The sequence below is a fragment of the Fulmarus glacialis genome, unplaced genomic scaffold, assembly GCF_000690835.1.
Source record: "Fulmarus glacialis isolate BGI_N327 unplaced genomic scaffold, ASM69083v1 scaffold33943, whole genome shotgun sequence".
NCBI classification, from domain to species: Eukaryota; Metazoa; Chordata; class Aves; order Procellariiformes; family Procellariidae; genus Fulmarus; species Fulmarus glacialis.
The window spans coordinates 46,297-57,195 of record NW_009204211.1 but is presented as its reverse complement, the minus strand read 5'-3'; positions in this window follow the sequence as shown (position 1 = coordinate 57,195).

The window sequence follows — 10,899 nt, the reverse complement described above, 5'->3', positions numbered from 1 at the left end:
CCCCCAGGGCTGGCTGGGCTGGGGGGAACCCTATGGCCACGAGATGCAGCATGACCTGTCAGCGCTACCAAAGGAGGAAGAATTTGACATTTTATCCTGTGGACATGAGTAATATGGCCACTCTCAGAGCCAGGAATAGCAGTGGAGCTAGAAACCAGCTCCCCGGGCAGTGCCCAGGGAAGGCAGCTCGCCCGCTTTCGGAGAGCAATGAAAGCTAATTCCTATCATTTGTGAGAGTCCCGGCCAGCTCGCCCAGGCATATTGTTCCCTTCCTCCAGCAATATTCATTTTAAAATTGCATTGTGTCCAACTTCTCAGTGCTATGGCGTGTCCCATCCGTTCAACCTGAAAAGAAGTAAAACCAACCCCTTCCACTGAATTTTTGCCTTCTGTTTTTTGGGAGCAAGTTGCCAGCAGCCTTGAGATCTTGAAGTTCTGGTAGCCAATAAAAAACACCATAAAAAGAAAAAAAATCGTGTTTTATATCGGAGAATAAATTTTAGGAAACTAAGCTATGAAAGGCTAATCTGAACGCCACTGAAGTTGGTGGGAAAACTAATAATATCAAGTGTAGAAGGATTTCACCTCAGGAAATACAATATTCACAAGTGTACAGGGAATTTTCAAGGTTTCAAAATGAAAATTTCCAGTCAACGTTCATGAATATTACCAAACAGATATTCTTTAAGTGATTAAAGGCTCTTCTTGCTTATGACTAGGAGATTCTAGACAAGGTGTGTTGACTTCTCCAAATTAATGATACGTTAATGGGAAAAAAAAGAAAGGATCAAACTCTTAAAACTAGGTTAACATCAGTAAAAAAAAAAAAACAAAGTCCAAACATATCCATTTGAATTCAATGTTTGGTCTGATGGTGCCTGTTATTTTAAGTTATTGTCTGTATATTTTGGAGAGCAGAGGGTTTTTTAAAATGGCTTTTCTAGAGAATTTCCCAACATATCGTAGGTCAAAAGGCAAACAGAATAAAAGGCAAATTTGATATAAATCATTTGTTGCAAATACTTTGCTTAGTGAATGATGAACCAGAATAACAGAACAGATTTAGATCTTCTGCCCCTCTAGGTCATGATGTATTACTGTCTGCAGGTCCTTTCCCATTCTTCACCCATTCATGTCTCCATAAAATGTCTTGAAAAGAAAGTGAGTAATAGCCCAAGTCCTGATGTCCAGGCAATATCAAATGGATGGAGAAAAAAATGCGACAAATGTAAATGTAAACTCCACACTGCTATGTAGTAGTAGGGCATAATTTGCATAAATATTGTTTGCAAAGAGCAATTAGCACTTCATTTACATTCAGTGAAGTAGCAATTTGCACATTTTCAGGAAACAATTTCTTTACCCATATGTGCAAATTTTGTGCACTGCAATTGACACGCTAATAAAAAGATGTTAATAGACCAATTTTTTTTTACTTTATATCATAGTGTACTGAAATATTGATTCACTCTCCTGAAATATTGATTTGGTGGGCTATTTGTAAAACCAGAAAAATGCAGATTTGAATTTTTAAAACTTGCTTTTTGAAAAAAGTATCAGAATTAATTTCAGATGTCTGCAGTCTTCATGCTCTTTAAGTGGTATTTTAATGGGTATTTTTGTCAGAGAGATATAATAAACATTATTAAAAAACATTAGCAAATTCAGTCTCCTAATCTGCAATAACAATGAGTATATTTGCATATTGCAGTATAAAAATAATACAGTCCATTTTCTCCTGTCAATATAGCACTCAATTCTCCATTAAATGTTAGTAAAAATATTTCACGTTTATATAGCATTTTTTTCAGAATGCAGAAACTTCCTAATTAAGAGACAAATTTTATACTTATTGGGGGTACAGAGCATTTTCTTAAACAACAAGAATTTACATGGGAGCTGGTCAGAAAAAGAATAGCCCCGTGTCAACCAGCTATTGTCAATGGACATCTCTGGTCTTTGCAGCAGAAGAAATTGATGTTAAGTGAATTTTTTAGACCTCCTACAGAAGGGTCACTAGTGGTTGTTTTGTTTGGTGTGTTTCCTTCAATATTTTGTCATTTCTACCATGACATGTGCATTTGGGGAGGGGTAGGGATCGGAGATCCCACAGGAGTTGGGTTGCACTGTGGTTGGTAGTGGAAAGAAATTTTTTGGGCGAGATTATTGATTTTTGGAGTGTTGCATTTTCCCTTTCGCAATCTCAGTTCCCTAGAAAGGGTTATTTTTGGAGGTTAAGATGCTCATTCTGAAGAGGGATAGGCATTGGGATAAAGCAGCAGAGAAGGATGCAGACAGGCATGAATCCCCCTGCCAAGCAGGCTGGACGCAGTCTGCCTCCGCTCTGCAAGCCTGTAACAACGAGTCATAGCTAGTAGGTCCTGCATCTCTTAGCAGGAGACTCTCAGATGAATACATTAGCTAAATTTGTCCTAGTTATGGCAAGTTCAGAGTATAGACAGAGTTGAACGGGTCTGTCTGTTACTGTCTGTGTAAAGACAGTGTTAGTGGGACGTCCAAATGTCACAAGACACCTCTGAAAATCTTGCTCATACTGTGCATTTTAGTAAAAGGCATTATTGATGATTGTTGATCAATCACAAGGAAGATGAATACCAAATATGACAAGAAACAGCAAACCCCCCACCAAATCCCCTTTTTACATGCATATTAAAGTAATTGTTACAATAATGAGCTCGTATTCCCTGTCTTTTCATCTCTGCCACAAGATAAGGTATCACTATGGTTGCACCCAGGAGTGCGACATTCAGACCTATTTTGATGTCTCATTATTGCTGTTGTTGTCTTTTTACTTTGCAAGTCACAGATCTATATTTCATCTCCAATGTCAAGTATTCAAAGCTCTGCTTTGATCGGTGTAAAATGCATGTGTACCTGACACAAGGTGGGACCGCTGTTTGAACCCACAAAGTAGTTAATTTTGAGCTCACATGTGAATCTCTGATTTGCTAATCATTATTTTACTCTATTTTTATTTCTCCATTTTTATTCTTTTTTTTTTTTTTTTGATAGCATCCTACAGAACTTTGGAGGCCCTTGGCAATAATGCTGCATAATACAGCTGCATCTTAGCTACGTAGTAACTTCTGGGGACCTCAGGATTTACCCAAGCAGTGGCTGTTATCCTCCCTGTACAGACCTTTAAATACAAAGTCCACCAAATCATTTTATAACTGATCCCTGCACATTACAAACAAATAACACCCTAATGAGAAGGGGAATAAATAGTTGAATATTTAACGTTTCTAAAGCCTCAGAGGGACTACATTTTGCAAACACATCGTAACATTACAAGAGGGGCTAATGATAAGAGAGCAATAATGACATGAAACATTTGGGAGTCCTCTGACCTTCAGAAAGCCCATGGGTTTATTGTTTTCAAAACCAAATAGAACTATCCAATTTTCTGTTGATTACCAATAACTAAATCCGCTGACAGCAACTGATGCATACCCGACATCCATGCACGGGATAAGCTGGGGCCAGCCTGTGGGTGTTAGCTGGCAGGTACTTCTGGCTTGGACTGAAATATGGAAAAGGAGCTCTGCAAAACCACCTGGTTTGTGTGGTTTCATCTGCTGAGTTGAAAACTGCACCAAGCCAGGAATATGATGATCTGGGGCTCTTTTTTTTTATTTATTTCCACTTCTTTCTCAGTAGCCTCGAGAGATGATGTACCAGGTCAGACCTCCTGCTGGCTGTAATTAGGTTAGTACCAGCGCCTTCAGCTGAGGAGCTGAGGAACATTTGTCTCTATCTCACATATCAGCAATGTGACTAATGAGGCCACAATACACTCCGGAGCTATTTGAGGGCCATAGTCGCCTCATTTCCCTCTAAGTCTTTGTGTCTTGTGTTTTATTGGGGCTGGTTCTCAGCTGTCAGAGCTACCTGCCCAATGTACATTTTGGTGGTGGGACTTCACTCAGGTTGACAGAGCATGTCTTTAGGATGCTGAGTGCAGGCTGTGACATGATTGTGTGGTGGAGAAGCCACAACACCCTTTTACTTTACCCTTAATCTGTGGCTCCAGAATCAGTTTAAATCCCATTTCTCCCATTACAGCTGTGTTGTCCCATCTACAGGCAGTAGCAAAGCCCCGTCTTAATGTTTTGGGTTCTTTTCTGCTCACTGCCTCATCAGAGGTAAACAGTCACCGTGAAGTTCCTCCTGTCTCCAGGAATTAAGGATGTGCCTCTCTATCCTGATTTATTCACTTTTGACACAGAGTTTAATTTTGCAAACCGGCTCTCTCCTCAGTCTTTGCATTTATTTTTGGCAGGAGCAGTTGCCTGCGGCACAAGCACTGAAGACTAGCTCAGTGTTAATAGTTGTCAGGGAAAATGAAGAGGCTATTTCTCACATCAGACTTTCATCCTGCATGACAAATGCTAGTTTGAGCAGATTAAAAATCAATGCATGGTACAATATGTCACACATAAAGCAACTGCATGTTATTAATTGGCACGCTACCCATTAGCTGCTCTTAGTATATGTCTGTGTGAGTGGGACAGAAACTGGTGAAGACAGGTGGGTCAGAACCTCTTTTGGTATAAAGCAGTGCAGCAGCATGGGAACAAGTTGAGATATGCTAATTTGTAGCACCCAGTTACTTGGACAAGGGTTTGAGATGCTTTTTTTTTTCTAAAATGTGATTCAACATATATTTAACTAGAATGAACAGCAGAGATACTCTGCAATATGTCTCCCCCTGCACCTAAAACCTTCTTAATCACAATAACTCATTTACAAACATGATCTGGTTTACAGAGGGATTTTTTTTTCTGCTTTTCAGCTGTCTTTGTGATGGATCCTTGATTACTGACCTTGAGAATTTCCCAGGGAAATGACTCGATCTTAAGACACAAATTAGTGGCTGCACATAAAAATGGTTTTACAAAGAAAACCAAAACCAGCGAAGGCTGAAGTTCTTTTTCAAAGTCATATTAAGGCTGGGAAATGTTTGAGTGATCTTCAGGAAAAAAACCCTGAACATCATTTTCAAAAGGCACAGGGTCGGAGCAGCGGCATTGCGAGTGCTGGGCACCCCCTACACCAGGCTCTGGATGCCAGGCTCACTTCTGCAAGGTGTCAATCACCAGTAAAGGCCTGAGGATAAAACAGTTCAGAGGTCTTCCCCAAAATTGCTGCTAGATTTCTACATGTCGTAAGAATTACCCCTGTTAAACACACCTTGCTGCAAGAGGTAGAAACAGAGAAGGGGACATGGACGACACAAGGGACTTTGCTGCTGTGTGGCTGGTGAGGCCACAACCTTGCCTGCCATTTCTGCTTGGTGCCTCTCATGCTACAGAGCAGGCAGGGGCATTAGAAAGAGGCACATGATAGCCATTTTATCAAGGGAAATTGTGCCTCCCAGTAATTGTCCAGGTAGAAAAAAGCAGTTGAAATAGAGCAGAACACTGTGACAAACTTTGTTATATGCACGCAAGGGGCTCTTGGATGCCAAATGTCTGTAAGTACAGAAAGCACAGGCTCTGAAGAGCAGAGTTTTGAGCAGATCCAGCGCTGTTCGGATGCACAAGACCTCAGTGACTGCTTGACTTCTGGATCTGGTGATATTGCAGTCTTTGACAGTCACAGGTTAAGCTGCAGATGTAAGATATTGATCTAATATGTAATGACCCCATTTAATCTAAAGCGGGGCAGAGTTACATTTATCCTCAGGCTGGGTTTTGATTGCTTGGACTCTGTGGGTTCTTACTTTGCTGGTCTCTCTTCTGTTATCTTTTTTTCCCCCTTTTCATTCCTTTTATTCTTTTAAGCAGTCTCCAACTCTCCCATGCTTTTCTAAAAACTTTTTGGTGCCAGAAGAAAATATGCATTCACTTCTGAAGCTTGTTTTTTCCAGGCACTCTTCACCTGTGCAGAACCTGGGGATCAGAGCCTTGCTAGAGTTTGTCCTACCCTTGTCATTCCCTCTGTCCCCTTAAAAAAGAACAGGAGAGGCAGGTGAGCAAATAATGTGCCATTTTGGGACCGTGCCCCTGCTAGCTGTTACAGCTCTCACAGGCTGTAACATGCTGTGGAGTCTGACTTGCACTAGTCACTCAGAGCTTAGGGTTAATGATGCTCTGAAAAGCTCAAGCATTTTTTTTTTTTTTTAAATTTTTATTTTAGCCACAGCCTGGCCTTGTTCAGTTCAGATGTGAATACGTTTGAATATGTTTGTTTTTCTTTGGGTGTCAAGATACAGAGGTTATTGTATCTGGACACATTAATGACATTCAGTTGCTTCCTGATAACTTCTCTGTTAATGTCTGTCAGCATGGCACCTTCTCTGCCCATAACCTCCTCGCAGACAAGACAGCTTTCCTAGCAGAATGGAGATACTTCAAAAAAAAATGCTTGCAAAAAAAAAAAAAAAGCAAAATGTCAAGATGTTCCCAGATGAGATGCCCTGAGAGATTCATGATGCAGCAGTAGCCGTGAAGAAATGCAGATGAGACAGGTGGTTGACAGTTAGGTACTTTGTCTATAATCCCTCTGAACTAGTAGCAGACACCCTCTTAAAGATAGTGATTACCATGAGAAACCTCTCCCAGAAAGTGGTACTTGCAGTAACTACCATAAGATGATATGTGGGGTGTCTGGATCCTTCTATTAGTTTCAGAGGACAAATACCATAGGTCAAGACTTGTGGAATAGTAATAATGGATTAATATAATAGTAAAACAGACCAGAGAGTCTGAATAAAATAGAAACCAGAGCCTGGAGCTGGTTTGCTGCATTAAATGAGGAAACTCCATTTGCTAAACCATTTGGTAAAATGGGCTGCGGCAGCTGTTTGAGCTCAAGTAAATCAGGGAAGGAGAAGTTGCCTTTGGGTGACTGAAAGGCTGGCTCAAAAGCAGCCATTTGGACTGGTTTTCTCTGCCTGGAATACAGACATATTGCTCCCTGGGCATCCTTCTGCAGAGAGACTGCTGTGACTCTGTGCCTCCTCTCCAGAAATAAACAGCACATTCCTGGTGTCAAGATGGTAGCCACCTTCTAGACATGCAGCCATTATTTTTCTTGGACCACAGAAATGATATATCCAAGGTAAAATAAACATATAAATAAATAAAGTTGCTCACAAAAATGTTTTTGCCTGAATAATTAATTCCTCAGCAAATTTTCCCATAATAAAACATGTCCTAATGAGCTATCAGGAGGAGAGGAAATTCATCACTTACCTCACAAATATCAACTTGAGAGCACTGCTCATGTCAGATGGCATAATTAATGACTTGAGAGGGAACGTGGAGCAGCACAGCCAAAACCATGGTCGCCATCAGTCATTCCACATCAGTCCAACTCATACTATGTTACTTGATCTACAGAGGATTAGCCAGGCGACTAGAAAGAGATATGGGGCTGAAGGGAATACAGGCAAATATGGTACATCTGATCTTGATTTATCCAGGTTGGTTTTCTGCTTGTCACTGAGGTGGCAATGGAAGTTGATCCTGCAGCCTGTTCTGGTTTTTTTGTGACTTTTTTTCAGACAAATAGAATTTACAAACTTCACACTTCACCCTGCCTGATGCTGAGCAAGTCATCTTCAATCCCATGTCAACACACGGTCCCCTTGGGGTTTCTTCCCTGCAGGAGATGGGAGTTCAATACTGGTTTTGGCTGGGATAGAGTTAATTTTCTTCCTAGTAGCTGGTATAGTGCTGTGTTTTGGATTCAGGACAAATTCCTGTCCAGAAAGCAGGGTGTGTGCCCTGGAACAGGCAAGCCCCCTCTGAGCTGCGGGCAGGAGGTCTGGGATATTGTGTTTAAGATGCTGTTGGTCATGGTGGGGCTGCAGTAGGAAGACATCTGTACTGTGCTCCTTGTGCTGGCACCACCAGAGCTGGGGGAATGTGCCGCCTCCTCTCGTCACATGTCCATCTCTCCTCTCTGTCCTGGGCAATTGCAAGCACTACGCCACAGGCTTCCTCCACAGTGCAAAAGGGACCAAAAGCTGACCGCACATCTCCTCCAGTGGTAATCACCTCCTAAAGACGTTTACAGAAGCCAAGGTATGGGGGGATGCTACTTGGATAGCAACGTTGAGACAGCAGGCTAGTAACGTCAGCTGTTGTAACAAGAACCTGAAATTGCCATAGTGAGTCAGACCAAAGGACCATCTCGCCTGGGATCCCCTCTGCAAGGACAGTGGGCACCACCACGTAGCAGATAGCTGGTTTAGGGAAGAATGGAGGATTCTGGCAAATGCAGAGTGAACATTTTGTGGCTCTGCTTTCTCACCAACCTGCTGCTCAGGGACTTCCCGAGCTGAAGGTTACTTCCCCAGCTCTGTGTTTAGCAGCCCTTGATGGGCTTTTTTCCATTAGTTTCTCTAATCTCTTTTTGAACCGGTATTTATTTTTGGCCTCTGCAGTGTCCTGTGATGAGTGCCACAGAATAATTATGTGCTGTGTGAAATAAGTGCATCTTTTCCTCTGTTTTAAAATTTCTGCCTGACCTGTATACTTGATGTCCTCCATTCCCTGTGATATGATAAAGAATAAATAATCATTCACCTTGCCCTGTGCCTTTCTCCTCCAGTTTCACCATTTTACGGAAACTAAACCTATTTAAGTCTTCTTCGTAAAACACATTTACTCCACTAAAACAGCTGTATATTTCAGAGACCAAGTTCCAGCCTAGTGTAATTTTTTTTTTTTTTTTTTTGAGGATTTATAAGAGAGGAGATTATGAGAAATCCAAGCAGCTGTCAAACGAGTGACGGCTGACAGGTTTGATTTCTACCTCTTTGCTCACTCCAATGTGTGGTCAGTCCATCCCACCAAGTACTGTGCTTCAGTAGCTGCCAGCCTCCTAAATGCAGCTGTTTTACTTGTCTGTTAACATTTGCAAATGCCCTAACTGTATTTTCTGAAACTCTCCGATAAATGCTCGCTCGAGTTTGTTCATCAGCAAAGACAACTTCATACAAGTGACCTCCGTGCTTCACCTCTGCGATAATCCTCCTGCAACAGAGCCCCGTGGTTGCTGGTGGTAAAATCTGAGTGTTGGGCTTGCCCGAGGCAAAGTGCTCTTGGCATCTGCTGGCCCCTTCTGTGGGCTCCAGTGTAACTGAACTTTTATGTTGGTGTTGACCTCCCACGTTAGCTTCAGAAAACATTATCTGGCAAATCTGATGTGTCAGGTTTCAAAGAAAAGAGTTTTCCAGCTCAATCCAGATCTGATTTCCTTCCAGATAAAGGACAAAACCCTTTGGGAATGCAGCACTTCTTGGAAGCAAGGTTAAGAGCAATAAACTTTCTTCCTTACTACCAGACTAAAATATCAGCGAAATCTTTTCTGTTAGGACTGCACGTATATCCCAACAGGGTCAGGTCAATGCTCTATAACTCATCTTGCAAAACTGAAATACAATTTTTGATGATCAGAGTTGGATAAGGATCAGAAAAATGGCCTGACACATTTCATATATACTGACAAAAGTTTTTATTCAAGAAGCAGGATCTGCACAAAAAATACTTTCCCTGTACAGATAGAGCAAGATTTCAAGATAATATGCATTACAAATGATTTACAATGAAGCTGAATTAATGTCTTCTCTGAGAATTCCCCCAGCGCCTGCCTCGGGACTGTATCTGTGACCTCTTAACAGCATAGAAAAATAATTGTTTTGTTGCCCAATGGAAACACAAGCCTGAAATCCCATGGGCAGTATATTCGGGGTCCCAGTCCCTCATCTGCTCCTCTAAACACTACCCGGGAAGTGGCACAGTGCCTAAAATGAGCGGAAACAACCCTGGGATTAAGAAGTGATCGGAGACCTGCAGCTGATCTCAGACTGGATATGGCTAGGAAATTGGATTAGGAAATGACTTCACCTGGAACTGGAGATGAATTGCAGTGTCTTGTGTTGGAAAGAGGATTCATGTTGAGGTGGAAAAATGAAATTGGGATTGAGGGGGAGCTCTAACTTGGGATCAGTTTAATCTGGATTTTTTGGGGGGGGGGACACGGACTGAGCACAAGTCACCCCCCTCTCTCTGATGCCTTTTGCTTTCTTGCATTCTAGCCATGCAGTTTTGGGCCCTACAGCTGAGGGGATGCTCTGACGTCTTTCCAAGAGTGGTGTGGGGCAGGGGGCTGGTCCCTGGCAGTGCAGAGCGGGGTGGATGCTCACCTGGGAGTCGAGTGAGCGGTGACTGTCCCTGCCATGCACGTACCGTTGCTGTGCTGGTCTCTTCTCAGCTCGATGTCCAGCTGGAGCTTAGGGTTATTTTCTTTCACCCCTACTCCATCTGCCAGCCAGGGGACAATGCAGGTGAACCCAACCCTGGGCAGCCCCTAGCTGACACCAAGGCTCAACAAAAGTTATTCCACTTCTGGTGAGCCCTTGCTGCCACTTGCAATATCTTGTTGGGGGGGATGACCAGCCGGGCTAGGAACAAAATCACTCGGTCTGCAGGTCCCAGGGTGGCTGTGCACCCTGTCCCTTGTTGCCACTATCTAAGGTTAGTGGCCAGAGTTTTAGAAGCTGGGGCCAAAACTTGCTGGGATCCAGCAGCCAGGATGAAGTTGGTTTTTTGTGTTTTTGTTTTTGTTTTTGTTTTTGTTTTTGTTTTTGTTTTTTTGTGGTGGAGGGGTGTGTGTCACAGCTACCAATATGGGTTACATCAGTGTCCTGTGTCATTGGGGGGATGCCCTGCTGAGAACCGGTCCGTACCCAGCCCTGCTGGGGAGGCACGGGCTGATTTAACCCCCTGGGTGCCAGGGTGTATCAGGGGCCAGATTTTCCCGAAGTAGAACGATCCCCCGCAACAGCTCTTCCTCTCCGCTCCCCCCGCAAGCCCTGAAGCCATCAATACGGGCAGGTCGGGCTGCGGGAGAGGCAGCAACCGT